The sequence below is a fragment of the Sapajus apella genome, unplaced genomic scaffold (assembly GCF_009761245.1).
Source record: "Sapajus apella isolate SASKATOON/1434 unplaced genomic scaffold, GSC_monkey_1.0 scaffold71, whole genome shotgun sequence".
Classification (NCBI taxonomy): Eukaryota; Metazoa; Chordata; class Mammalia; order Primates; family Cebidae; genus Sapajus; species Sapajus apella.
Window position 1 is genome coordinate 2,842,327 of NW_022437011.1, and position 27,794 is coordinate 2,870,120.

The window sequence follows — 27,794 nt, forward strand, 5'->3', positions numbered from 1 at the left end:
ACATCATTTTATCCTCGTTACCCTATTTAGAATAATGTTCAGTTTGTCAGTATTCCTGCTAAATTGTGGGGCTCTGCGTTGGACAGGGAACTCCAGAGTGTTCCTTGTATGAGCTGAAGAACAGAGCACACAGTAGGACTGTCACTTCCTATGCTTAGCACGGGAACTTCTCTTTACTGTCTTTTGCTCTCTCCCTCTCAAACATTTACAGCAGTGGTTCTAAAGCTTCTTGGTCTTAGACCTCTTTACTCTCTAAAAAGATGATTGAGAGCTACACACAGATTTCATTTATGTAGATTCCATCTAGTAATATTTACCGCATAAGAAGCTAAAACATAAAATTTAAAATATTGCTTTAATTCATTTAAAAGTAACAAAAATAAAACCTGACATGGGAACATAATTAACATCTCCTGATGAAAAATTTTCAAAGACGAAAAATAATATTCAGAAAATGGCATTATTTTACATTTGCTTATTTCTTCAACATCTGGCTTAATAGAAGTTAGCCTGATTCTCATCTGATTCTGCATTTAATCTATTGCAATGAGATCTTTTGTTAAAGTATGTAAATAACATCTGGCCTCACTCAGAGGCATAGCTGGAAAAAGAGGGACTATTTTAATGGCCATCTCAAATAGCAATGGATATTCTTCTTTGATATTACATGAAACGTTGTGGCAGTTTCTGAAAGGTTAGTTGCAATGCAAAATCTGGAACCTTATCAAGGAACTTTTCCTTAGTTGATTATTTATAATTCATTGGTCCAACTTACACTTTAAAAGCATCTTTTACCCTGGCATGATTTTGTAACATCGTACATTAATCATTGGAAAAATATGAGTTAGGCAGGTCTTCCAAATGTTGATATATTTCATTCTACAATACAAAAAAATCACATTAATTAATATTACTATAAATCTTATTTACAATATCTTCAATTATTGGGAAGCTGACAAGTTTGCGGTGGCAGATATAAGCTTTCTAAAATTTACTTGAAAGCTTGAATTTTGTCATTGGCAACAAATATCAGTAGTGATTTTTCTTGAAGCAACAGGCTTACTTCATTCATTTCTGTGGAAATATCTGCCACGTGCCCACATCTGAATAATCATAATTTGTCTGTTAGTCATTCTTTCAAGTAAAAATGGGGTCAAAATTTAATAAAAATAACAATATTTACTGCTTAATAAAAGACATTGTTAAATGAAATTGGCTCCCCCCCACCCCCACCGGGCATGCATCAGGGTAAAGAATACAATGACCACTTGCACAGTTGGGCACATTTGCTTTTGCACCATCAGTGCAAATGTCAACGCAGTGGAAGAAGGCCAAGTAGTATGACTCTGAAAATAATTTTGGCATTGTGGACCTCTTGAAAGGATGTGGAGGACTGCCAAAGGTCTGTGGACCACACCTCGACTAAGTTGCCCGTGTTCAGGATGCCTACGGGTCACATTAGTTATATTCAGCCTCCCACTGATCCTATTAGTGTAACAGACTGTGAATCTTCAAAGAAATAATAGCAGTAGAAATGCATCTTAGGTGCTGTGCCAGGTGCATTTCATACATTATCTCACAGCAACGCTTGAGGTAGATTCTGTTTTATCCCCACTTTCAAATGAGAAAACTGTAGATCAGAGAGGGGAGTTAACATGCCTAAGATCACACAGCTGGTGAGAGTAGAGCCAGTGGGAAACTCCCAGCAGTGCGACTCCAGAGCCCATACTGTGAGCTGCTCTGTTATTGCTGGAGAGGCTACCAGGGTGGGTGAAGTGAAGAGATAGCATGCCGGAGAGGTAGGAGGTCAAAGCAGTGGCTGAGAATCTTGGACTCAAGTGTCTAAATAGCAAATCAAAGTTTTCCCCAGAACCTCTTCTCATCTGATTCCCATAAAGTCTTTTGAGATGAACAGGGTTCTTTTTATTTCCATTTTCTAAGCAAGGAAAGTGATGGTGCTCAGCAGGCAAGCATCCCCTTGTAGCCTCAGTCATATGCTGGGAGAACACCACCTTCTCACCCAATGCCAAGGAGTCAGGGCCCTTCTTGGGCAGCTTTTCTCCCTTGGGACATCACATTGTCACATGCCATGGAGGGGAACTTGGCAAAACAGGCAGTGGTGTCAAAAGAGAGAGGGATGGTGACCCAAAGTCCAGGCACTTGTCTGACCAGCAGTGAGAGTCCTCCTAGGTGTCTATGACTGAGACTCAGAGCTGTTCTGCATTCTGGGGTTCAATTCCACATTAAGCCAGGAACAGTATCTTTGCAAACAGAAAAGGAAGTATAGAGGATGAAGAGGACACGTCACGAAAATACAATGAAGCCTTGGAGGCCTCAGACAACGAAGTTTGAAGGAACAGAGAAAAAGGAGCTCAAATGCTGCCTGGATTTCTTTCGCAATGGAGGGAGAAATTGAGGCCTGCAGAGGGAAAGGAACGTGCCAAAAGTCATGCAGCCCATAAAGTAAAAATGCCAGATGCCATCCTGGCCCCAGGACTTCTTGCTTGCTGCACTGTACTCTCGGAAAAGAGACTATATTTAGATATATCAAAGCCAGCTTGCTTGGAGTCTCCCTTCTGATATCTCAGAGCAAACAGAGGCAACTGACAGCGGGGTTGCTATGCTAGAAGCTCAAGCTCTGGAGACTCGTTCCCTTTCTATGAAATTCTTATGAATAGGAGCTGAGAACCAGGATGGAATTTCTTTGGTTTCTTGGGACCTTTCCCCAGAGTTTGTAATCATGTTCCTCCTACATACCACTCTGGTGTTTAAATTCCCAGTGGGTTATATATTCAGTTCAATCTGAGATTTTTTCTCTTTCAATGAGCCAACTTTGCCTTTGTTCTTTTGTTTATATTCCCTGGACAATTGACAGTTCCTGAAAGTGGCAGGCCTGCTGGATACGGAAGAGGGGAAATTTCAGGACAGTTCCTGAATATTCAGGCCTTCAAAGCCCCATCCAAGGCCAGCACAGGGCCTCCAGAATAAAGGGGAGATCCTTCACAGCTTAGAATATGTTGCAGAAGAGAGCCCCCGTTCTCAGCTCAGATCCCCACATGATCTTCCCTGCCTTCCCTGGGCAGGGAAGGGGAAGTTTTTAGTATAGAGGGGAAATTTTTCAGTAATAAGGGAACTATCGTCTGCTCCTTCATTTTCTTTCCTCTTCAACAGGTTGAGTTCTGAATGTTTACAATTAGAAATGAAGTATTTAATTTCAGGTTCTGTTCACCAGGACAAAGGAGAATATTATACTGACTGACTGTAGGACTTTCTTTTTTTTTTTTTTTTTTTTTTTGCAGGGAGAGGTTCACAAATATCTATGGAGAATCTGCTATGTTTAAAGCCCTGTTTTAAGAGCTGAGGATTCAGCAGTTGAAGAAAACAAGTGTTCTGCTCTAGTGGTGCTGACATTCCCTGGAGGGAGTCAGACAACATATGATGGCCTGTAGGGCAGTGTGAAAGGCAGACACAGGTGAGGGACTAGAGAGTGACAGAGGTGACATTTTATACTGGATAGAGACAGGCATTGAATTAGGGTGAGGGTTAGGAGTAGAGACCTGAGGAGGTGATATTTGAATAGAGACCTGAATGAAGCTCGAGAATGTGTTTTGAAGCATGTGGGGAAGACTCCTCTGCTTGTCAGATTGGTCACTCCTAAAACGGGGTGGGGCCTGCCTTGCAACCTCAGTTCACACAGAGCCATCTGCTTCCAGCTGCACATCCCCTCAAGGTTCTTGAAGACCATCCCTGGGTTCCACCTGAACCTTCTTATCCCAGAAAATCTGTTATTCCAGCCTAAAGTTACCTTTCAGAATGCGTTACCCCAAACAAAACAAAGCAAAAAAAAAAAACAAAAAACAAACAAACAAAAAAAACCCAGCCCTCCTAGAATCTGGGGTCAGTTGACTAGATCTTTGATTTTTCTTCTTCTTCTGCCATTCTTGATACTTTTGAGATTCTGGAGCTTTAGCGATAGATGTACGCTCTGAAGTCAGATGACCCAACCCCCTCATTTTACAAATGGGGAAAGTGAAGCCCAGACATAGGAAGGGCCCTGTTTTTGGCTGGTTACAGAGTTAGTTACAAAAATGACAGAGTGGGGACACATCCACAGGTGTCCTACTGATCTCATGCTCTTTTTCTTTCCAGCCTCCAGCACCCCAAATTCCACCTTTAATCCACATCTACTTTATATGCTTGGAGAATAACAACAATAGCTCATGTTTCCACAGAACTTGGGTTTCCTCTTGCAATGTTGTTCTGTTCTTCTCTGAGGATGTATTCTGAGAAGAGAAACTCTCTGTAGGTTTCTTTTTTTCTCTTTTAAAAGAAATATTATCTTTTGTTTTAGTCTAGGCTTTGTACTAAAGGCTTTATACCCAGTATTTCATTTAACTCTCAAAACCCCTTTGTGAGACATTATAATCATTTTCAAAGACTGGGAAGCTCCAGTTCAGAGAGGCTGAGAAATTTACCAAAGGCTACACAGTCAGAGAATGGTGGAGCTGGGATAAGAACTCAGGACTTGCAGACTCCCCAACTATGCTGGTCTGTTCTCCCTGCCTAGCATCTGTCACCAGCCAAGGTATAGTGCTCTTATTGGGACATCTGTCTCTTCATACTCATGGAGCTTCTCTTTCTTTGCCTATTTTGGTTACCTTTCTCCACCACCATATCATAGCAGTTAGTCATGCCAGGAGCCTACCATCCCCTAGCCTTTCTCTGGGAGGTTCCCGACCCACAGTTTGGGATGCTTAGCATCACCTGACTTTGGCATCCTGGCTACAGCTGATGCAATACAGAATAGCTTGACCCAAAGCCTACTAGCTATGGACTGGCCAGCAGCCTCTGAGGTGTTCATGCTTTGTCCACAGGAACACTGTGCTCTGACAGGTGACTGGTTGAACCAATCAGACCTTTTCTCTTGGAGAGCAAGAGAAAAGGGTAAGGCATAAGAATAACGCTCATGATCAGAAGAGGCAGAAACACAGAAGTCCAATGCTTCTGGACAGATGAGACAAGAGTGAAAAACATTCCAATGGTGGAACAATTTTGTGGACTCCATGGGGTTTGATTCTGCAGTTCAGATGATTTCTGCAGCTCAGATGGTTTCCTTACTTCTCTGCGCATTTTAAAAATAAACTTCTAGTAAGTGAGTAACATGAGTGTGTCTATGTCCATGCTCCCCAGAAAAGGCAAATCAGAACTCTTCAGTCTGTTCCCCTTCAGTGCAGCAATTGGTTCAGCTGATCACCCACTAGCAGTGAGTCTCCATATTGGGCAGAATTTCTACAGCCATTGGCACCTGGCTAAACCTGAGATCAGTTTCCCCAAGTGTGGCTAAGAAACCATCTGGGCAGATTCCTGAGGCCCACTTCAGACTTGATGGGGCAGAAGTTCTGTGGGTGGATCCTGAGACATCTTACCCAAACTCCCCAGATGATTTTATTCCCAAGTGATTTCTATAGATCTTAAAGTTTGAAAACAATGGCCATGGAGAGCTGTTTGTAGGTCAGATACTCACTCTGGTCCTACCAAATGTGATAAGCATGCATGATCTGGAGTGAAGATCCTGCATTCTGTTTGGCCTAAGGCCTTGTCTGTGAATCCTCCTTTTTGTGGGATGGAGGTAAAGGAGCATCAGACCCCATTATCCAACACCTGCTGCTATGTTTTAGGAACTGGTCACACCTGAAATGGCAAAATGCTACCCATGAACTGAACCTGCAGATTGCAAAAGTATTGCTTTTTAAAAAAATCTTGAATTCTTTGCTATCTCTTATAATGACCCCAAGATTTCACACACACAGAAATCTGATTTCCATCTTTTCTTGAAAATTTGCGATATTTAGTAGCACTGGGCCTTCATTCTGTTCTGGCAACGAACTTTTGCTGAATACAGATGCTATTTCAGATGGCACATAAGTGTCCCATTTATTCAGGGTGCCTCCTCTCCGGATAGTGTCTCCAAATTTGAGGCTGTCAGTGGTTCAAGAAAAATGAGAGTGATCACATTTTTTTGAGGATGTGAAGAATATTCTTTCATATTTAATAGATCAATTTTGTAACCGTCTTGAGAAAAATGTGACTCAAGATGGTCATATCACTCTGAAGATGCCTGATGCCTAATTCTAAAGACATTTGAGTTGTGGTGCTTGACACTGATTCCCACATCCCTCCATGAAGCTGTGGCTGGAAGGAAAGAGTCCACCACAAAACCAGAGAATATCAGAATCTGATTGTGGAGTGCACCATTTTTCTTATACAGACGGAGAGACTTTGGTTCAGAAAGAGAAGAGCATTCCTGATGTCACCCAGGACACGGGGCATAGGCAGAGTGAAAGCCGAGTCCTCGTTCTCGAGCTGGGCTCTTCTTCATCTATAACTCTCACTGTTTGCTTCCAAGTATCTTTACACTTGACCACATCATTTTTTGGGGAGGTGTTCATTATATCACAAGTACAGTTCTAACTAAAGTGTCTTACAAATATTATTTGATTTAATAGTTATCCTTATTTGACAAATGAGAAAATTGAGGTTTACAAAGTACTTTGCTTATTTGTGGAAGAAAAGAATTTGCATTCAGGTCTGGGAACAGTCAAAGCCTGAGGGCTTTCCCATGGTGCTGTGTAAATCAACTCACTTAGCAGCCTCGGAGGTCACTGCCATGCTGTTTCCATTTTATTATGGAGAAGGCAAGAAGGTAGGTAGCTTGTCTGGGATCACATAACCAGTAATTGATACAGTCAGGACTAAAATATAGGGCTAGCTCCAGGCTGGCACTTGTAACTGTGGCCACACTTGCTACTCTGCTGTACCTCATGTAACCACGGGAAATCTTCTAACAATTCATTTCCATTGCTTTGTATGGAATCACCCTGTACAACTTAGTATCAATATATACATTTGGGTGTGTAGAGGGCGTGGGTCTATTTTGTGGCACACTGAGTGTACCCTTAGAGTTTTGTGATAGTGCAGCATTTTGGGCCAACACATTGAGCAGCAGCCTAGACGTTCAGGTGAGGTGATGCTTGCAAATGGAGGATCTGCATCTACAGACAAGAAGGGCCTTCTCCAGTGGCACACGGTGAGTGCCAATTGTCAAACGGTTAGAGCCAACACTCCGTAGAGCCAAAACTAGAACACAGGGTCCTGACCTTTGTTTTTTCTGCACGATTCTTTCTCTTTCCAATATACAAAGCTACCTACCTCCTATTCAAATGTTATCAGTAAAATACCATGAAATGCTGTGATTCCCTTCTGCCATCTTCATTTCACATTGTTAAAGATGAGAGTGGTGAATTCTCCTCATTCAGAGCCCCAACACCTCAGAAAGTGAGGACTCTATCAGTGGTTTTTACAGCATGCTCCAAAGAATCTAAAGTTTTCTGTTAGGCATTTCTGAGGTTTTGAAAATAACAAAGGCTTACCATCAAAAATAAAGATTCAAATCAACCAAAGAACATGTTAATCACTCAGTTACGAAACATATTTTATATATTGGGTTTAGTGTAATATATCATTTTAAAGAAAGATATCTGTTGCTAAAAATATATTGAAAACCTCTTTTTGTAAATGTCATTTGTCACAGAGTCACAGGATACATCTACTCAGAGGTAGAAAGTAAACATGGATTCAAAGTCAAATATTCCAGTGAAGTAGAGGAAACCAAATGTTCACTTTGGGCTAACGAGGCACTTTACTGAAAAATAATCTTGTCTTCCCAGCATCCCCACCTCAGTCAGCTGGTACAATGGCAGTGTTTCTTCTGTCCCTGCTGGGCATGCATTGACCTGCCCATCTTTGCAGTGCAGGCCCTGGAATAGCAGCCATCTTTTGGCAGGAGAGTCTGAGCCTGCTGGCGGCTCTAACACTCAGGCCTGCTTGTAGGATTCTCTACATCTCCACTCTGGGTTCTAGAACTCTGAGGCCTGGCTGCACATGCAGACTCTGAAAACCTGGGGGTAAGGGATCAGGTGGTGCAGAGGGGTGCGGGGAGGTGGTGCTATGAAGGTTTCTGGAAACAGAGCTACGGGTGATATTTCCCTCTTTGTGAGTACAAGAGATTAGAAAGTTCTGTCACACAGGAACGAACTTGAACAAGCAGATGAAGCAGATACGCACTCAGGCCTATTCTCTCCCTCTATCACCCGGCTCAGGTGGGTGGCGCACACACACACACACACACACACACACACACACACACACGTACCTATTCATATTTGGTTTGATTCAGCTGAAATTGTTAGTAAAGTGGTTTAACTAGTCAGGTCAGATAGCCTGCTTCTCATCTCTAGCTAGCTTCAGCACTTCTCTTGTCTTTGTCCACAGCAGGTACATAACTCCAGGCTTCTCCTCGCTGCAGCATACCAGGCTGCCATCAGGTCTGGCCTCTCTGGTCATCTCCCTCGGCCCTTCAGCCCTCCCCAAATGATCTCTTCATGCCAGACTCCACATCCTTGCACACTAGAGCTCTCAGAACCTCAGGCCTGGAGAGCATCGAGTTATCCACTGTATGCCTGTTGTTTGACATGTGGGAGAGGTTGCAGCTTAGTATCTCAGGAGAATGAAGGGGCAGCTCCATTTTCCAGAAGGAAATGGAGGCACCCAGGATCTCTGCATCAAGCTGGAAGCCTGTCTTCAATCAGATTTCACAGATTGCAGCCCATGGGATATACCAGCCCCACATACATGTTGTTCAATCCGTACCCTTTGAATTCCACAATATTATATTATAATTTAAATTTAGACTCAACAGTTTAAAATGGAAAGATTTAACCCTTCAAAGTCCAGATTTCCAACTTCTCTTAATAAATTGCACAGTGTGACAACCTCATCAAAACTCCCAAGTGGAGTAGTTTGCTGAAGATGAATAGGCACGTTCCTTTTAGGTGGAGAATTGGCTTAATTCATTTCTCTTCCCAGTTGGCCTATAAAGGCATTTGTATTTGCAACCTCTGCCTTGAATAAAAATAAGATAATATTAATAATTGTTGATGCATATTGAGTATTTTACTTCTAGTAAATACCATGCATATGTTAATTCTCAATAAAACTCTATGAGGTAGATTTATTATCATTCCTGTTTTATAGGTGAGAAAGCAGGGGCTTGGATGAGTTAAAAGAATTGTCCAAAGTCATACACATAAGAAGAGGAAGAGCTGGGATTAGATTTACCCAATTCCAGAAACTGAGCTGACCCTAAGGCCCAGGTAGGCTCCTTCCATGGAGGTGATTCTTGAAATTCATCCATTCCTTATCTACATTTGGAGTTTCAGTCTTTGTTTCCAACAGTCAGTGAGACTTTGGCACTTTTATGCCTACAGGCATTCACCAAACGGGGAATCTGGGTCACGATAGGATGGGTCTTTGCACCATTCTCCTTTTCGTACCCCCAAGCCCCTCTGATCCTTCTTTTGACCTCTCTGCTCAGGCTGCAGCAGCACCATCCTTCCTTCAGCCAACCATGCAGGCACTTCAACTTTATCTCTGACTCTCCTCTTCCCTGCTGATTGTGTTACATCAACATCTGGTGTTGCACTGAGCCTTGTTTATACTTTCTCCATGTTTTTGGCTTCAGATCTTTGTTTTCTGTCTTCCTTCCACCTCAAAACCACTCTTCAAGACATTGCTGTATTAATCTTCTTAATGCATTGGTCAGCCCACATTGCTTACCTCCTTAAAGACCACCATTGACTTTCCACCACCTGAGGGAGCCAGGCCCCTGCTCTTTGGGATGGCCTTTGAGACCCTTTAGAATACTGGGGAAGCTTCTCCAGGCATAGCTTCTTGTAATTCCTCTTTGTATTTTCAGTCCGCCAGCCAAATTGAGCTATTCCCAACGTTCCCAGTACTTTCCATGTCTAAACACTTGTCCTTTCTGTCTGGAATGCCCCACTGCTAAGCCTTCCTTGTGGAATTTTACTCCATCTTTTAAGGTCTAGCTCAAATGCCGCATCCAGAAAAGCTTCCCTGAACGAAATGTTCCCCATCTACATCACCCTCATCCTTGTTCCCTGGACAGAGAGGCAAACGCTCACTATTTGACAACTATTTATGGAATAACTATTATTCACCAGGCACTGTGGAATACTCACTGATGCATTTTTACAACTTTCAGCAAATACTAAGCGCTTACTATGTGGCAGACACTGGCTTAATATAAGAGGTGCAAAACTCACTACTGTAATATAATATCAGGTGGTAAGTGTAGTGAAAAAAATATGAAGCAGCTGAATCTCATTCACGTGGGGTGATAAGAAATGCATGAGGAATCAACAAGGCCCACCAGGATTCACAGCACTGAGGGATGCCTGCTGCAGTGACAGGCAGGCCTAACTGGCCCCACCTAGGAACAAGAGTTCAGCAATAGCCTCTGGCAATTCTGTGGCTCTTCCTGCACCCTGACCACTTCTTTGATGTTGATTGGCACTGCAGCTTCTGGGTGTCCTTACTGAGCTCTCTTCAAGGGAAATGCAGCCACGAAGAGGATCTGCGTCCGGGGTCCATAGATGCAGGGGTTTCCCATTGGTGCACTCTGCAGGGTGTGTTCGGGAGTGAGCGTCCTTGCTGTTGGAGGAGGAAATGCACAGCCAGACCACTGGGCAGCATGGGTTAATACAGCCAGTCAGGACAGAGGCTGCTGATGAGGGCAAGGGGTTGATCATTCCTGCTACAATGCTCCCCAGAAGCCACTGAAGTCTGTTAGCAGGATTGCAAACTTTAGCTGAGAATAGCTTGGGTGAGTTGGACCTATGGAAATCATAAGCAAACTGGCTGCCTCCCGGGTGCTCCACTCCTTCAAGTCCCTTCCTGTGGAATATCCTCTCCACTCTCCTCGATGATGATGATTGCGATGATGATGATGTGACCTCAAGGCTCAATCACTGAGGCTCTCTGCTAAGTGCTTTACGTGCTTTCTCTCACTTAATGCTCACATACAGTCCTTGAGGTACCGTCATTATCCCTCCTTTGCAGATGAGAAATCCGAGGTGTAGAGAAGCTAAGAATTTTGCACAGAGGCACATCTTGTCCATGAGGGGTTTTAGAATTCAAAACCAATCAGATGCTAGACTCCAGAGCCCCTGTGTGTTTAACTCTATAACAGTAGAGTCTCCTGTGTTGCTGAAATTTTATCTGACCCCAAGGTCATTCAAATGACACCTGTACCATAAAGCTTTCTTTGATTATCTTTTTCATGTCTGTGTATGGTACATATGACTGACCTCAGCAGTGGTTGTCATGCATTCATTCATTCAACATTTATTGCATATTCACTAACTGCTCTTTGGGCACCTCTTTGGACCGGGCTCTAGGATGAATAACTCTGATCCTCCTGCTGGGAAGTTCCCTATCTGGTTACTGCAGGGCAAGATCAAGGCTACTCTGAGATAGGTCTGGTGTGTTCATATTTATGTTAGTTTACGGCAGTAGCTCCTGTCAATTCCAGGGCCTGAGAAAGCTATGGATCTTTTCCCATATCCAGACCATTGAAACCACTAACAATTCAGGTCAGACGTGGAAATTCAGCAAGCTGCAAAATAAGCAGGTGGAGAAGTAGCAGGGAGTTCCACCAGGCAAAGCAGTGCAGGAGGAAGATAGTATGTTCCCCAATTCTGGCCCCTCTCCCCTGCAGCAGTCCTGTGGAACTGAACTTCCGAGTCCTCCCAAGAGATAGGAAGGGATCGGCTGAAGCTGTACTCTATATTATTCTGGTGTTGAAGGGTTTTGCTAAGTGTTTATGAGATCACTTGAAGTAAAACTGCTCTTTCCTCCAGGATATTGCCATCTCAGCACCTCCGAGACTAACCTGCGTGGGACACAGAAGAAGCCAAGATTAGGCCGCACCCTGTCGAATTCCCAGGCTCAGTCTGGGAGAAGCCGTCTCCATTCCCACCCCACCAATGGACTTAGCAGTGTTTCCTTAACCATTTAGGAGATTTTTGAAAAAGAGGGATGGGAGAAAATTTGTTGAAAACAGCTCTAAGCAGGTTTCCAAGAACTTGCAGTCCTTTTGCACAGTCCCTTCTTAAGAAAAATCTGACAGATTCTTACCAATCCCACTGGAGGTAATGGTTCTCAGTTCTCAGCTTTCTCCCTTCCTCCCTCTCTCCCTCCTTTCCTTTTTTCCTTCCTTCCTCTCTTTCTTTCTCTCAGAGTCTCGCTCTGTCACCCAGGCTGGAGTGCAGTGGCACTATCTCAGCCCACTACAACCTCTGCCTCCCAAGTTCAAGTAATTCTCCTGCCTCAGACTCCCTAGTAGCTGGGATTACAGGTGCATGCACTACGCCTGGCTAATTTTTATATTTTTAGTAGAAATGGGTTTTCACCATGTTGGCCAGACTGGTCTTGAACTCCTGACCTCAGGTGATCCACCCACCTCTGCCTCTGAAAGTGCTGGGAATATAAGCATGAGCCCCTGCTCCCGGCAGTTCTCAGCTTTCTAATGGAAGAGATGAACCTTTGAGAATCATAGGAAATATATACATTCTCTCAAAAATACACACACACACACGCACAAACACAACTACAATTAGAATTTCAGAATATTTAAGACCCTTCTGAAGTCTATCCATGAAACCAAAGTTTGGTGTTCCTAAGGTGATCCATATAAACAACAAGATGATTTTTGGTGGTACATGGACAAATGTGGTTTTAAATTTTGATTCCTATTTATTTTAACATGTACTAAAATAATAGTTAACATATCATACCCGTGGGCTTGTAAATGTTTCCACTTGGACTGAACTAAAAAGTTATGCTAGAATTGAAGTCATTTTAATAACGAGCATTAATTAAATGATTAATGGGTCAGGGGAGCTCTAGAAAAGGCTATGCAAAAATGGCTTATGTTTTGGACGCACGGCTCTCATTTGTGGACTCTCTAATCTGATTCAACAATCTTACTTCACAATGAGAAAACTGAGGCCCATAATGTCAGGTGACCCACTTATGAGCTCCCAATAGTCAGAGGCAGACTGAAGGAAAGCCTCCAGGGTACCAGATCCCCAGGCCAGTGTTTCTTTCTATAATTCCATTCATTTTCTTGCTTTCTACCAGTGCAATTTTAACCTCAAAGGGCAAAACAATTGAAACAGTTCATCTGAGTTCATTCCTGTAGCAGAGAGAACCAGCAGTAACTTCATACAGCCAGTTAGATTGCTGTTATTTAACAAGGACTTTTACAAGTATTTTCCTTAGAGTCCTTTCTCTGCTTATATTTATAAACAGAAAAAATTTTTTCAAGATGCTTGTCATTCCTCCCACATTGTTAGAGATCTGCTTGTATATAGTCTCAGGAAATGATTTGATGTTTTCCCCTGGGAGTTTATTCTACTTAGCTAGAATCATAAGAAAGAATCAACTTTGTATGTTATGAGGGCTCTTTCGATTTGGGTTGACATTGTGTGTGCTGCTCTGATTGCCAAGTTGAAATTGAATCTTATATAAATATAAAGACTTGCTTTAACCCTTCCACCTAGATCAGCCCACCCGGGGAGCCCATTGCTTGAATCTGAATGCATCCCTTTCAGAGGGAGACAGTCTAGAAGGAGTGTGACAGGACAGGAGGAGACTACAGCCCTATCAAGGGAGAAGCGGCTGACAGGACTGGTGTTAGCTGGCTTGCAGACTAGAGGAGCCATCCCAAGATCACTGTTTGCAGCTTGTTGAAAAGCTGTCCTGGGGCAGGGTAGGGAAGGCATGCTGTGCTGCATGTCTGCAAAGCCCTGGGCTGCAGACGCCATCTGCTACCTCAGGAGTTGGGGCTGGGAACAGAGGAAGCAGGGGGGCACCTGAGGAACGTCAGGAGGGGAAGGCAGCAGCTCCAGGGAAATGTTGTCAGGTAGGAATGCAGACTAGAACTTTTAAAAATATGAAATCTAAGTTTTTAATGATATCAATAAATTTTAAACACATTTCAATACATTGTATGGCCAAATAAAACACATCTGTGGGTTAGATCCGACCTGCAGACTACCATTTTGTAACTTGTGCTTCTATGGGTCATGAATTATTTTAGTATTTTCAGCTACTGATTCAGTACTTTAAGGCCATGCATGGATTTCCCCTTTCTTATGTGGCAGTTCCTGGGGTGTGGTCCTGCGCGCAGAGTTCAGTGACTTAGTATTTTCACCACTCTTCAGGAGATTGTGTGAGACTTAGACAAGAACTCTGAAGCTCCAAGAGCTGGGGACTCCTTTTGGGGTAAAGGGAGGGTCAGGCAATTCCAGGCAGTGTGGAGAGGTGGCATGATACTTGGGAACATAATTGAGACAGAGGCAGGAGATTCAAGTTTTCACACTACCTTTGCAACTCCCTAGTTGTATGTTCTGGGATAAGTAACTTCTCTGGGTCTGTTTCCTCTCCTATAAAATGAGAGGTGGGATGGGATGGGTTTCTGTGATTTTGTTACAGTCACTCTTCCCCACTCTCAACCCCAACTCTATAGGACTTCCAAGACCCCACATCCAGTATGCCTGTCTGAGATGTGTTTGCAGCAACCCAAAGAACCCATTCTGCAGAGCCAGCTGGGTCATGTTGCCCCCTCCTTGTTACCCTAGGGTTCTTGCTTCTTCAAATGCCATCCTACTTTGTCTACCCATGCAACCCCTACCCAGTCAATCATTCAGCAAGCCTCTCTTGACTCAGGGCAAATCTATTTCCCAATCATATGCACCATTCCATCAGAGTAACTGACTACAGGCACACTATTCATTTATTTGTGTGATCATCAGATTAATGTCTCACTGGGTTAGATTATCCTGATGATCTCTTCTAACCCTGATAATCAGTGATTCTGAGATAGCCAACCAATGAGGGGCAGTGCATAGAGCAGTGGTTCTCAAGCTCTACTTTTATTCCATGCACTTGAAAAAGTACAGCATACATCCAGCACAGATCTACTGGGTTGAGAAACTCACATATATAGAAGTTAAGAGCACAAACCTGGTCTTGACGTTTTCTTCTTCTGCTTTCTAGCTGTGTGACTCTCCATAAGATGCATTGACACCCAGTTTAACCATAGAGTGATGGCTAATTTTTTTTTTCAGATGGAGTTTCACCTCTGTCACTCAGGCTAGAGTGCAGTGGCATAATCTCCGCTCACTGAAACCTCTGCCCCCCAGGTTCAAGCTATTCTCCTACCTCAGTCTCCCAAGTAGCTTGGATTACAGGTGCCCACCACCACACCTGACTAGTTTTTGTACTTTTAGCAGAGACAGGGGTTTGCCATGTTGGCCAGGCTGGTCTCAAACTCCTGACTTCAGGTGATCCGCCTGCCTTAGCCTCCTAAAGTGCTGGGATTACAGGCGTGATCCACTGCACCCTGCCAAGTGATGGTTAATTTTATGTGTCAACTTGACTGGGCTATGGGGTGCCCAGATATTTGGACAGACATTATTCTAAGGTTGTGTGTGGCAGTATTTCTAGATGAGATTAACATTTGAGTTGGGAGACTAAGTAAAGCAGATTGCCCACCCTAATGTGGGTGGTTCCCATCCAATCCACTGAAGACCTGAATAGGAAAAAAAGGCTGACCTTCCTCCCAATGATAGAAAATTCCCATGCTTGACTGTCTTTGAGCTGGAACATTGGTTTCTTTTTACTGTCAGACTTGAACTAAAACATTGGCTCTTCCCATGTCTCAAGCCTGTCAATTTTTGGACTAGAACTATATCATCAGCTTTTCTGGGTCTCCAGCTTGCAAACTGCTGATCTCGGGACTTGTTAGCTTCCATAATCACATAAGCTGATTCTTTGTAATAAGTCTCTTTTAAAACACACACACACACACACACACACACACGCACACGCACACACACACACACACCTTATTGATTTTGTTTCTCTGGAGAACTGCAAGGAATACATATGGGAACAGTAATAGCTGTCCTGCAGGATTCTTGTGGGGAACAATTGAGTTAAAACACTTAGTTACTGTTGGACACATAGCAGGCATGCAGGGATGTAATACATGGAAACCATAAAAATATTTTGAAATCCCAGGCAGAGCATCCTTAAAATATAGATTCAAGCTGGAGTTTTGGATATTTGCTCTCTACGCCAATTAGCACTCCCCTCCTCACCAAAGGACTCAGAGGAAGATGAGACCAAATCAGCTAGAGGTCCTCATACAGTTTGACTGTGTCCTTACTCAAATCTCATCTTGAATTGTCATCTGAATTGTAATCCCCACATGTCAAGGGTGGAGGTGATTGGATCATGGGGGCGGTTTCCCCTATGATGTTTTCATGACAGTGAGTGAGTTCTCACGAGATTTGGTTGTTTGATAAGTGTCTGGTGCTTCCCCCGTTGCTATGTCTTTCTCTCCTGCCACCTTGTGAAAAAAGTGCCTTGCTTCCCCTTTGCCTTCCACCATGATTATACATTTCCCGAGGCCTCCCCAGCCATGCGGAACTGTGAATCAATTAAACCTCTCTTGTTTAAAAATTACCCAGTCTCGGGTATTTCTTTATGGCAGTGTGAAAATGGACTAATACAGGTGTTTTCTTCCTCAGGGGATATTTTGCAATGTCTTAAAACATTTTCAGTTGTCATAACTGGGGGAAGAGAGGTGCTACTGGCAGCTAGTGAGCAGAAATGTGGGAGGCTGTTCAACATCTTAGAACGCACAAGACAGGCCCATGGCAAAGAATTATCTGGTATAAAAGTCAATGGTAGGTCAAACAGTAAGCGATGATATGTATATATCATCTGTATATCCTAAAATCCATATACATACAATCGACTGACAACCAGCACAAAGGCAAAGCCATGGCACAGACTCCAGCCATGAGCCAAGCTGACTCACCCATGGGAGGCTGACTTACCGGAAAGGGAAAGCAAGCATCTCATTTACGCACAACTTTTCAGGAAAGTAAAACTTCAGGGAAGCTGGATGTCCCTGGTGTCCTATACAGCGTGATCATGAAGCATGATATACGTTTGTGCCCACACCTTCTTCCTGCCTAAGCTTTCCAATACTGAACAATTCCTGTCCGGCATATCATATCATAAGCTCTTTAGAAAAGTGAGAGGCCGAGAGGTTGCAGGCAGCAGGGGAAATGGGGTGAGGCTGGGTGTTATGCTGAGCTACCCACTGTCTGGGCAACGTAGGTTTGGCTCACTTTCTCCCTTTTGGCTTTAACTCCTTCATCAGTGAAATGAAAGGGTGGGATGAAATGACCTTGCAATTGTTCTTTTTCGTCAGGTAGTGCCGAATCTTAGCAAGGCAAGCTTGGAATTTCCTCGTGGAGGGTTTTTTCTCTCAGCCACTACGCTTGGCAGAATATCACAGAACTTGGAAACACCAGCTTGGGAATTAAATGATCTGACAAACCTGGTTTGGAAATCCTAGCTCAGCCTCTTACTTATGTAATTCTTGGGAAGTTATTTAAGAGTAAAACTACATGTCTCAATAGGCTGATGTCAGATTTGACAAGATGTCGTTTGAATAGTCTCTGATAAAGAGTAACACTTAATACGTGGAAACTGCTATCATTCTGATGACTATTAGGTGGTGATGGTGGGAGCTGCAATGGTGAACACACAAAAAATAAGATTAAAACTTGGTCTTTACAATAAAAGAATTTACAAATCAAGAAAACCAGGTCAGCGACAAGAGAAGGGCTTAACAGGATCATGGTCGCTGAGATGCAAGACGGGTTTGCATTTAGAAAAGAGAAGTTAATTCCAACTAGAGATACAGCGAAGGCTTTGATTGATGGAGACAGTAGGGTACAGAGTAGGACATTCAGGATACATTAGGAAACCACCTCTCCTAAAATGTTTTCTAGATTCTAAGTGCTCACCTCATTACATTCCTAAGCAACAGTTAAATGGGACAAGCAAGTTCTCTCTGTGGTCCCTGTCCAGCCTAGATGTCTGTGGAACTGTTGAATTATTCAAACACATTTTGTTCCGCCTGTGTTTGGGGAAGAAAGGAATGGGAAAGAAAGAAAACAAGAACACATGAAATGCATACATCCCATGCCCAAAAGGAGTACTGAGTAGCAAGGCGCAAATACACAGATGAAGGAAAAATGAACAGAAAAGAGCAGGAAAATTTCTGTTGCCTCTCCTAACCAGGAATTCAGATGGGGAGTTTAAAGAGTGAATGCCTTCTAATCAGCCCTCTGCTCCGTGAGGCTCACACATACACTGTGTGTGCCCAGGTACCCTGCCCCGGCTGTCAGAGAGCAAAGTTACTTTCATAGGAAGAGAGGGAAAGATAGGAGTGAAGACCAGGAGGCAAGGAAACGAAGCAGGTTCTACACAGCAAAATAGAGACACAGCCCATCCTCCTCATTTAAATGAAACAGACAGCAATGGGTAGGGCAAAATTTCCTGTTCACTCTTGGTGTGAGCAGACCTGGGCTGCTGTCCCAGCTCTGCACGTTACCGACCTGTCGTAGTGTCCCCTACTTCACAGGCTGTAGTGGAGATTAAACAGGAAGCTATCGGTAAAGGCACTATTATGAAGAGCAAAATGGGTCACATAAAACAAAGATACTATTATTGTTGTTGTTTTCACAGATAAGGAAACTGATGTATAGAAGGGAAGGTCTTTGCCCAGGCATTCTTGAACAGACAGCAGAGCTGGAAGAGTCCATCCCCTCAGGCCGAATGGGCCGGTTGCTTTCAGGGATAGGGTGCAGGCAGGCTGGGGCCGCCTGAATGGTCAAAGCCCTCTGTTTCAGCCACCTTCAGCCAAGGGAGCCTGGGCTGGGGCTGATAAACACAGCCAAAGACATATCCGGTATGAATTTCAGCAGCCCCTCCTACTAAGACGCCAAAGCACGCAGGTTTGTTGTGGGAAGCCCTGGGGAGCGAAGAGGAAGAGCTTGGGAGAACATGTGGGAAATTGAGCCAGCCAAGAGAAATGAAAAACGCATTAGCTGATGTGAGGGGAAGAGGATGCAGAGACACAATCCATAACTTGAAATGTTTCCGTAATCTGTGACGGAACGGTGCAAGCAACCTGCTGCAGGACAAGCCCAATTCCAAAGCCCAACCTGTTAAGGCAAAATGCCTCCGGACATCTCTATCAAAACTTTTGCAAGAATAGTGACCGTGACAAAATCATTCCAAAGCACACATACAGAAATTTCCACAGCTTGGCTCCCAGGTTGATCTGCAGAAAGAAAACTATAACCTAGTGACAATTCTTTTTCATGTAGGGTGGCTTCCATACCAGCTGCCTATGATTTGTTGAGCAAAGCACTTGCCCTTATTGAGTCTCTGATTCAAGAAGTCATCTAGAATCAGCAAGGCATCTAGATGGGAAGCATGTGGGAGATCTAGCAAGGCATCTAGATGGGAAGAGTTACGTGGTACTTTCTAGGTTTCAAAATGTGAAGGATGTGGGAGAGGAAGAGAACGGCCCTAACCTTTATTGTGTACAACCCGTTGTCAAGCACTGTCTTACTTGTTTTACAGGTATCACATCCTTGGGCCTTTATGGTTTTTCTTTGAGGAATGTATTATTATTTCTAGTTTAAGTATGGGAAATAGGATGCCCAGAGAGGTTTGAGACTCATTCATCACACAGTCAATAGTCACAAAGTTGAAATTCAAAATTACGTCTATTGCTTTTCAAAGATAATGGTGAATAGCAGTAATGGATGTTCTTGTCCCCTGAAAATGATGTTATAGAACACGCACTTCTTGTTACTGTCATCAGCCTGTCCCACATCCCAGCTCTGGATATTTTAGGAGAAAGATCACCATCTTTGGAGATAAGACACAAAAGATGTGTGCTGAAGCTGGTTCAGACTGCCTCAAAAGAACTGGGCATGTACACCTCTTCTTGACTCCATGTTCAGTGGTGTCACCTCAGTACTTTGAAACTGGCCATGACATCAGTATTCACACCATAAAAATAGACAGACACTACAAGTCAGGGATCCTCCCTCATGGAGAGCTGGCTAACTAGCATATCACTGGATATTGTCTCAGCTCCATCACTGAGAGGAGAAACATTTAGACCTATGTAGGAATTTGACATTGCTGTGGCATCCAAGCACTCTGTAAATGGTCTTGTCTTATTGACCTGGGTTAGACCCGTTGGGGTATTGGCGATGATCAAAATCACCTGGAGTGAGTGCTGATAGCATGTGGGAGACCCAGGCTCCTTTCTTCCAGTCGGATCTGGCCTGCTGTGTTTTTACCAAGTTTCCCGGGTGACTCTGATGCCTACCAAAGCTTGGGAATTCCTAGTCTAATCTACACACTGAGAATAGGAATCCCTGCCTTGACTTTTGTCATGTGGATGCTGAAAGTAAGCATGAACAAATAAACTCAGATCTTGAAAGGGGAGGTGCCAGGTAAGCATGAATCTGAGGCTCCATTTCTTTGCCTGTAAAATAGGGATACCTCTCCCCTTGCCTGGCGGTCCTTGAGAAGGTGATCATGTTGTAATGGTTTTACAAACAGTGAAACTGTACAATGTGTGGCATTGTGATGACAAAAATAGGAAGATGATTTTTCTTTTGGCTCTATTTCCTTGGAGTGCTGGGGACACCCTCCTTTCACCTTTTGCTCCTACATCCTATTTTTGAACCTGGCATCTTTTGGCCTAGGGATTAAATGACCCATGGAGCCAACAAACCTGTGCAACTGCCCTGACTCCAGCATGTTCCAGCACCTCTGCTCCTTGCTTCAGCTCATCTGCCCCCTCCCAGTACCAGCCACTGGCCCCCGGCCCAGGCTGAGGGTATTGCAGTCCCCATTTCCTCTCAAGTTGCTTCTCAAAACCTAGCACTTGGCTTTTTAACATAATGGCTGTCCCACCTCAAGAGGCTACTTGGGTTTAATTTAAAAACATCTCTTTTTCTACTGTGTTTTGGAGTATGGCCAACTCAGCTCTGCCAGTGACCCGTCCTTATGGGTGCAGATGAAAGTCCTTAATTAAGCCTTTGGGGTGGAGGCCAAAGTTCTAGGGTGTACTTGCCATGATGGTGCCAGATGATGTTCCCTCTTTTGGGTCTCCACTTCCACATCTGGTGTTTCCCAGCAGGGAGTGATTGGCATTTTGTGTAAGGTAATTCTTTATTGTCTTGGACATTGCAGGAAGTTTAGTATTCCTGGTTCCCAGCCACTGAGTGCCAGGTAGTGCCAACTTTGTCATTGTGACAACTCCAAATATCCCCACATCTATTTCTAAGTGGCCCATGGGGCAGGTTCTGCTCCAGGACTGAATAATGAAGGCTTCAGTTTTCTCATCTGGTAACTGGACCAGAGAGGTTCCCCAGAACCAGAGAGTCTCAGGAGCAGCATTAAGAACTGCCCTGGGCTGGAAGGAGAGGCTGAGTGTCTGTCCTGCTCTAAAGCAAGGTTCCCCTTAAGTTTATCTAATTTATAACAGTTCAACAAAACAAGTTGTTTGGAGAAAACCTCTTGTGGTTATAAAAAAAGTGTGAAAACCACTGGGCTGGGTCAGAGGTTGCTAGATGACAGCCCAGAGGCCCAACATGTACTCTGCAGACATGTTTTGTTTGGCATGGAGTTTTAAAATCTTTAGAGCCAACATTTTAAAAATCTGGATTTTAGGTTTCTCAAAAAAAAAAAAAAAAAAAAAAAAAGAGGACAGGAAGATTTGGCAACACAGCCCAGATTTCCATAAGGCAAGAGCGGGCAATGGTTGGGCAGCGGCTGCCCACTCGGGCAGGGCCTACCCTGTCCTTTTTTCTTTTACTTCTCTGGCCCCATAGGCATCAGAGTGTATAATGCTTTGAAGGGTAGTTCTCAACCCAGAATACCTGGAGTACCTTTTAAAATTCCAGTGCTGGGGCCAGACTAATTCAATCACAGTCTCTGGGTGGGGGCCCAGCTACAGTATTAGTACCTTTAAAATCTTTCCAGGTGATTTTACTGTGCAAGTAGTCATGAGAACTAATAGACTCTAAATGACCTCTAGTTTGAAAACCTGCCCCAACAAGCCTGGATTCAAAGAGGAGTTCCCATTCCCTCTCCTCATGTCCCTTAGGATTCCCAGTCTCCTTTTTTTCCCCTGAAAATCCCTGATTTTGCCCAAGCTCACAGCCATCAATCCTCTTGCTTAGTTCTCACTAGATGGCATATCCAACTCATCTCCCACTGCATCCAGGGCTTCCTAATTGGATTGAATCAATGTTCTGTTCTTTCCAAGGCCCCAGAGGGTTCAGACCCTCTCCTAGAGACTGTTCCACTCACAGAAAAACTCTGCAAACCCCATAACTTACCAGCTCTCACCAGCCTCTGCCACAGAGGCTAATCCAGGCCCCTTCCTCACATTCTATCTGCAGTGACACCTTCAAGGATCATTTTGTCTGGGACTTCATTTGCATAAATGCCAAAAAGACATCCTGCAAGGTAGGGATTCCCAACCTCAGCCACATTGGCATTTTTTGGCCAGATAACTCTGTTGTGGGAGCTGTGTTGTGCATTGGAGGATGTTTAGCAACACCCCTGGGGTCTACTTCCCTTAGGGGCAAAGTCATACCTAATGAATACCATTGCTTGAAATTCAAAGTTTCATATTCTTTTAAAGGCATGGATGCTATGTGCTATTATTCCAGTTCTTATGCTGCCAACATACCTGTCCACTCCCCATTTCCCTTTAAGGCAAATAGATCTTTCTGATCCCACCCACCTCTAAGGTTCATTACGTCAGTAACAATACATCCATTCATCCAATTGCTCAAAAATCTAGAAGTCATTTTTTATTCCTTTAGTTCCCTCAGTTCATATATGCAAGTGATCAGCATGTCTTACAGGCTCTACTTTCTAAACATATCTCAAACTTCTCTACTTCTTTCCAGTTCCACTTGTTTCAATTTTTGTGTGTGTGTGTGTATGTATGTGTGTGTGTGCGTTTGTGTGTGTATGCATATATATTTGGTCTGGACTATTGCAATAGCCTCATTCTCTCTCCTACAAATCATTTTCCTCACTGCACTCAGAGGTATCTTTAAGAAATGTAGACCAGATCATGTCTCTTAACTGCAGAAAAACCTTCAAAGTCTTCCCACTCTTGGAATGAAACCAAAGCTCCTTACTAGGGCCTATGAGGTTATTCTGGCCCAAGCCAACTCCTCCAGCCACTCCTCATACTAATTTTCTTCTATTTAATTATAGCCAGATCGGCTGCCTGTCCACTCCTTAACTATACCAAGCTCTTTCTTGCCTCTGGGACTTTGCACATCTCATTTTCTCTGCCTATCTTTTTTTTAAACCCTGCTTTCCACAGTTGGTTTCCTCTCAAGATTCAGATTTTGTCTCAGGAGCCACTTCTGTCGTCATCTCCCTCCCCACAAGTTATTCACTGTCCGTTGAACACAGTGAATAAATCCACGACATTATTTATATCTTTTAAGCAATTATTACAGACTTTATTATCTTTCTTATTATAGTTTCCTTGTTATCATGCATTTTACCACACTAGTATATGTGAAGTCAGGTACCTCATCTACCTTATTTATTACTGCACCTCGGGACCTAGTACAATGCTTGGCACATGGCATGAGAACAATAACAATAAATCTCTGTTGAAGAATTCAGTGACTGGATACCATTAGGCTTCAGGTCCCAGGGTCCTTGATGCACTGGTAACAGATAATGATTGACAGTCTTCCAGCTATGACATTTTAAGATGCCACAGTCTCTGCATCCGTAAAATGTCCATTCATAGTGGACCACTGGGAATTCCATGAGTCACTCAGGGGATCATTACTATCTTAGTGCTTCTGTGGCCATAATAGGCTTTCTTTGGCAGAATGATACTGATTTCTTAAATGTCAGAGCTAGAGGGAAACTTTGAGACAATCAAAACAGTCTTTCCACAGTGAGGAACACATCCTAAACTTTATTGTTCACTTAACAACTGCCCCAAAACACATAAAAAATTAAAGAAAATAGGATTACTTTTGCCTAGAGAGTCAAACCACATTGCATCAGTTAGAATTACTGCCATTCTCATGAGCCAGGAAGAGTACCACAGCATTTAGTCAATAGTTCTGGCTTGGCCTGGACTTTGTGTCAGTAAAAAGAAAAAATCAGGCTGGGTGCGGTGGCTCATGCCTGTAATCTCAGCACTTTAGGAGGCCATGGCAGGTGGATCACCTGAGGTCAGGAGTTTGAGACCACCCTGGCCAACATGCGAAACCCCGTCTCTACTAAAAATACAAAATATTAACTGAGCGTGGTGGCGAGTGCCTGTAATCCCAGCTACCTGGGAGACTGAGGCAGGAGAATGGATTGAACCCGGGAGGTGAAGGTTGCAGTGAGTTGAGATTGCACCATTCCAGTCCAGCCTGGGTGACAGAGAGATACTCTGTCTAAAAAAAAGAATCATACTTTGTAATTTTCACTGTAAGCCCTGGGGTCGGGAGAAAAGCTAGTTTCAAAGAGTTTGTCATACTTTCTGATGTAATACAAAGGGGAATTGAGCTATTGAAGAAAATCTTGCACTCTCCCAAATTAAAATAGAAATAGCTTAATGCTAAGCTTTCAGTGTCCATTAACATGACATATAGGAAAACATCCTTGAAACTGAGGAGTCAAAGTGATTAGAAAGAAGAGATAAAAGACTAAAAGGAAAGAAAGGAAGCCTAATGGTAATGAAAAAGGAAGAAGAAAAAGTTGAAAGTATAAACTACTATGTAAGACTAATTTGAAATAATAAAGTCCAAGGAAGAGAGGGCTAGCCAAGGAAGGAGCGAGGGTCTTCCAGGGCTCTGTCTCTCTCAGCCAAGAAGCTGGCATGTGTCATTGTGTAAATTCCTTTAAGAGATTTACTGAGCTTGTGCCATGTGCCCATATCCTCTCTCCCTTCTGGTCCTCCGTGAAATTAAAAGAGTGGAATAAATGGTCTTGAAGTAATTTCTAGAGTCCTATTTCTTATCACTTTTTGACTCAAAGCCATGGACACATCTACAAATAGAATTGAGAGTATATTCTGACATCCTTTCAGTTATGTGCCAATTTCCTCAAAATCACTCAGTGGTTTTCACGGACTGATGGAGCAGAGAGACAGAATGAGATAACAAGCAGTCAAATTAAAGGATATTTCCCTCTGCTTAGATAATTATCCTGGCATTATGCAGTTCCTGGTGACACCCAAACACCATTCACTTCCTTTTTTCCCCAGAGCCTAAAATCCAAAACATTGAATGAAAATAAAGAATAAAAGTCCTTACATTTGTATATGTGCTTTTTGAAGCTTATAAAATGCCTACGCATACTTTATTTCACTTAAGTTTCATAACAAACCTGAGAGGTGTTATTCTTCTCAAATTACCAACAAGGAAACTAACACTGAGAGACTAAGTGCTTTACCCAAGGTCGCCTGGTGTGCCATGCAGCTGCCACTTGCTCTTGGCTCCCTTCCTCATGATTCTCCAGCTCTGCTCAGCATCCCACAGCCCTGCACACTACAAGATCCCTACCCTGTTGCTTCAAGGCAGGCTTGGCTAATGGGAGTCAATGATAAAAGACTGAAGGAGAGGAGGGGACAAGATGGGTGTTACTTCTCTTCTCTCTCTGCTTCTGATAGCCATCTCCAGCAACGGCTTCATGTGCTCAGTGCTCAGTGCCTCACGTGCTCCAGACAAATGTCCTGCTTCCCAAATCTGGCTACACTACCTGCTCCTGTGTTCCTCCAGGCTCAGGAACAGTAGCATCTTCCTGCTGTTGCTAATATCTGTGGTGCTTTCCCATCTCATTTGGCTTCTCAGCTTCTTCATTATCTGCGCATCCAATTCCTTATATTCCTTATTTTGAAAGACTTAGAGTGGTTTTCCTGGTTGGACTCAAACTGAGTCACCTGGCTAGGAACTCACTACTCTGAGAAGCCCCTAAGAAAGCATATCAGATGTGTGTGTGTGTGTGTGTGTGTGTGTGTGTGGATGTATGTGCATGTTACCACTAAACAGTGAGAGCCTTTTCATCTGGAACTGAGCTTATATATCTTCGGATCTAGCACAGTGCCTGGCATAAACTAAACACCAGCAAATGTTTGCAAACTTAATATGTTTGTTTGGTAAAACAAACCTAGCCAGAGTGGCTGTTTAGTTTATCTCTATATCTCTTAGTCTCTATTAGACCTAGACAGAAGAGATATAGGTCCTTCTAGTCTATAAAATGTACCAGTGAGCCATTCTGCCACATACAAATGAGCCACACAGAAAAACTGCATCATTCTAGCTTCAAACCATAGTAGTTATTTTAGATGGGAAGATATTAATTAGCTGAAACTTAGGAAAAAGTGCAATTGCCTTAAAAAAAAAAAAAGAAAGAAAGTGAGTAAAAACTGGGTAAAAGACATAGGAAATGTGGGGCGTGGTGGCTCACACCTGTAATCCCAGCAATTTGCGAGGCCGAGGCAGGCAGATCACAAGGTCAGAAGTTCAAGACCAGCCTGCCCAATATGGTGAAACCCTGTCTCTACTAAAAATACAAAAAAATTATCTGGGTGTGGTGGCGCATGCCTGTAATCCCAGCTACTTGGGAGGTTGAGGCAGGAGAATTGCTCAAAGGCAGGAAGCAGAGGTTGCAGTGAGCTGAGATCGCGCCACTGCACTCCAGTCTGGGCAACAGAGTGAGACTCCATTTCAAAAAAAAAAAAAAAAAAAAAGGGAAAACATGGAAAGAGCATTCTTTTAAATTATTTTAGTTTTCATACATTATGCAGGAATTGTTTAACAGAGTTGGATGGTACTAGGCGTGGGAGACCGGGTTGCTGGCCTCAGTTTGGCTACTAACTTGCTTTGTAGTCTTGGGCAAGTCATTCTTCTCTGGTCCTCAGTTTCTTCACTGACAAAATGAGGAGGTAAGATTAAATAATCTCTCACTGCAAGTTCATTAGCTCACCAGCATTTAGAGAATCAAGCCCGATTTTATATTCACATCAAATGAGACCTCACTTATTCTGATCCCAACTTGTCTTTCCATCCTCATTTTACTGGCCAGCTCACCTCACTCACTAGCCCTCTATGCCACCTGCTCAGCCAGATGCTTATGAACCTGGACCTATGCCACCTGTTTTCTCTATATCTCTTCTCTGTTCTTTTTACCCCACTTGGTGTCTCTGCTTAATTTCTCTCCTCTCTGCAGTGGTCTCAGATCCTCTCTGTTGAGAAAAAAAAAAAAAAAAAAAAGACTCCTTGTTACTGAGGGGAAGTATGGGGTTCTGTTTAAAAGAGTGAACTTTGAAGCCAGAATAATGGGTTTAAGCCCTGGAGCAGCAATCTATTGGCTTGTGAATGGAATCGTTACTTACTGGCCATGCCTCAGTTTCTTTATCTGTGAAGTGTTGATATTAAATTACCTACCTTAAATTTCTTATGTTGAAAGACCTAGAATGATTCCCATTTTCCTAATTGGAAGCTGACTAAATTACCTGGCTGAGGAATAAATAGTATTAGAGCCATAAACCTGGCAGAAATGGGCAGAGACAGTGTACCACTGGCGTGTGTGTGTTTGAGTGTGTGTGCATGTGAATTTTCCTATTAAGCAGTGAGAGTCTTCCCACTGTGATATAAGCTTATATATTTTTGGCTCTTTAGACTTTAGCACAGTGATTGACATTGCAGGCAGTAGCAATATTTGTGAACATTTAATACTGGCAAGGATTATCTGAGGCAATATATTCTAGGCCTGGAACAATAAATGGTACATGGCGATGCCCAGTGATGCAGCTATTATAATTATGGCATAAAGTTGGTAGAGAGGAAGACTAATGGATGATGAGGAAGAGGAAGTGGGTTCTCGCCTTAGCCCTGCCACAAGCTAGTGGTGACCTGGCACATAGATGGAGC

The 27,794-nt window shown here is 43.3% G+C and overlaps 1 long non-coding RNA gene across 1 annotated transcript; it reads right to left on the reverse strand.

The window, feature by feature from the left end:
* Positions 1-336: 336 nt before the first annotated feature.
* On the reverse strand, positions 337-24,127 carry LOC116531491. The gene is made up of 2 exons (XR_004260451.1): positions 15,788-24,127; positions 337-8,212 (listed from the first exon to the last, which is right to left on the reverse strand). It is a non-coding gene; the product is annotated as an uncharacterized LOC116531491 (long non-coding RNA).
* Between the last annotated feature and the right edge of the window lie 3,667 nt (positions 24,128-27,794).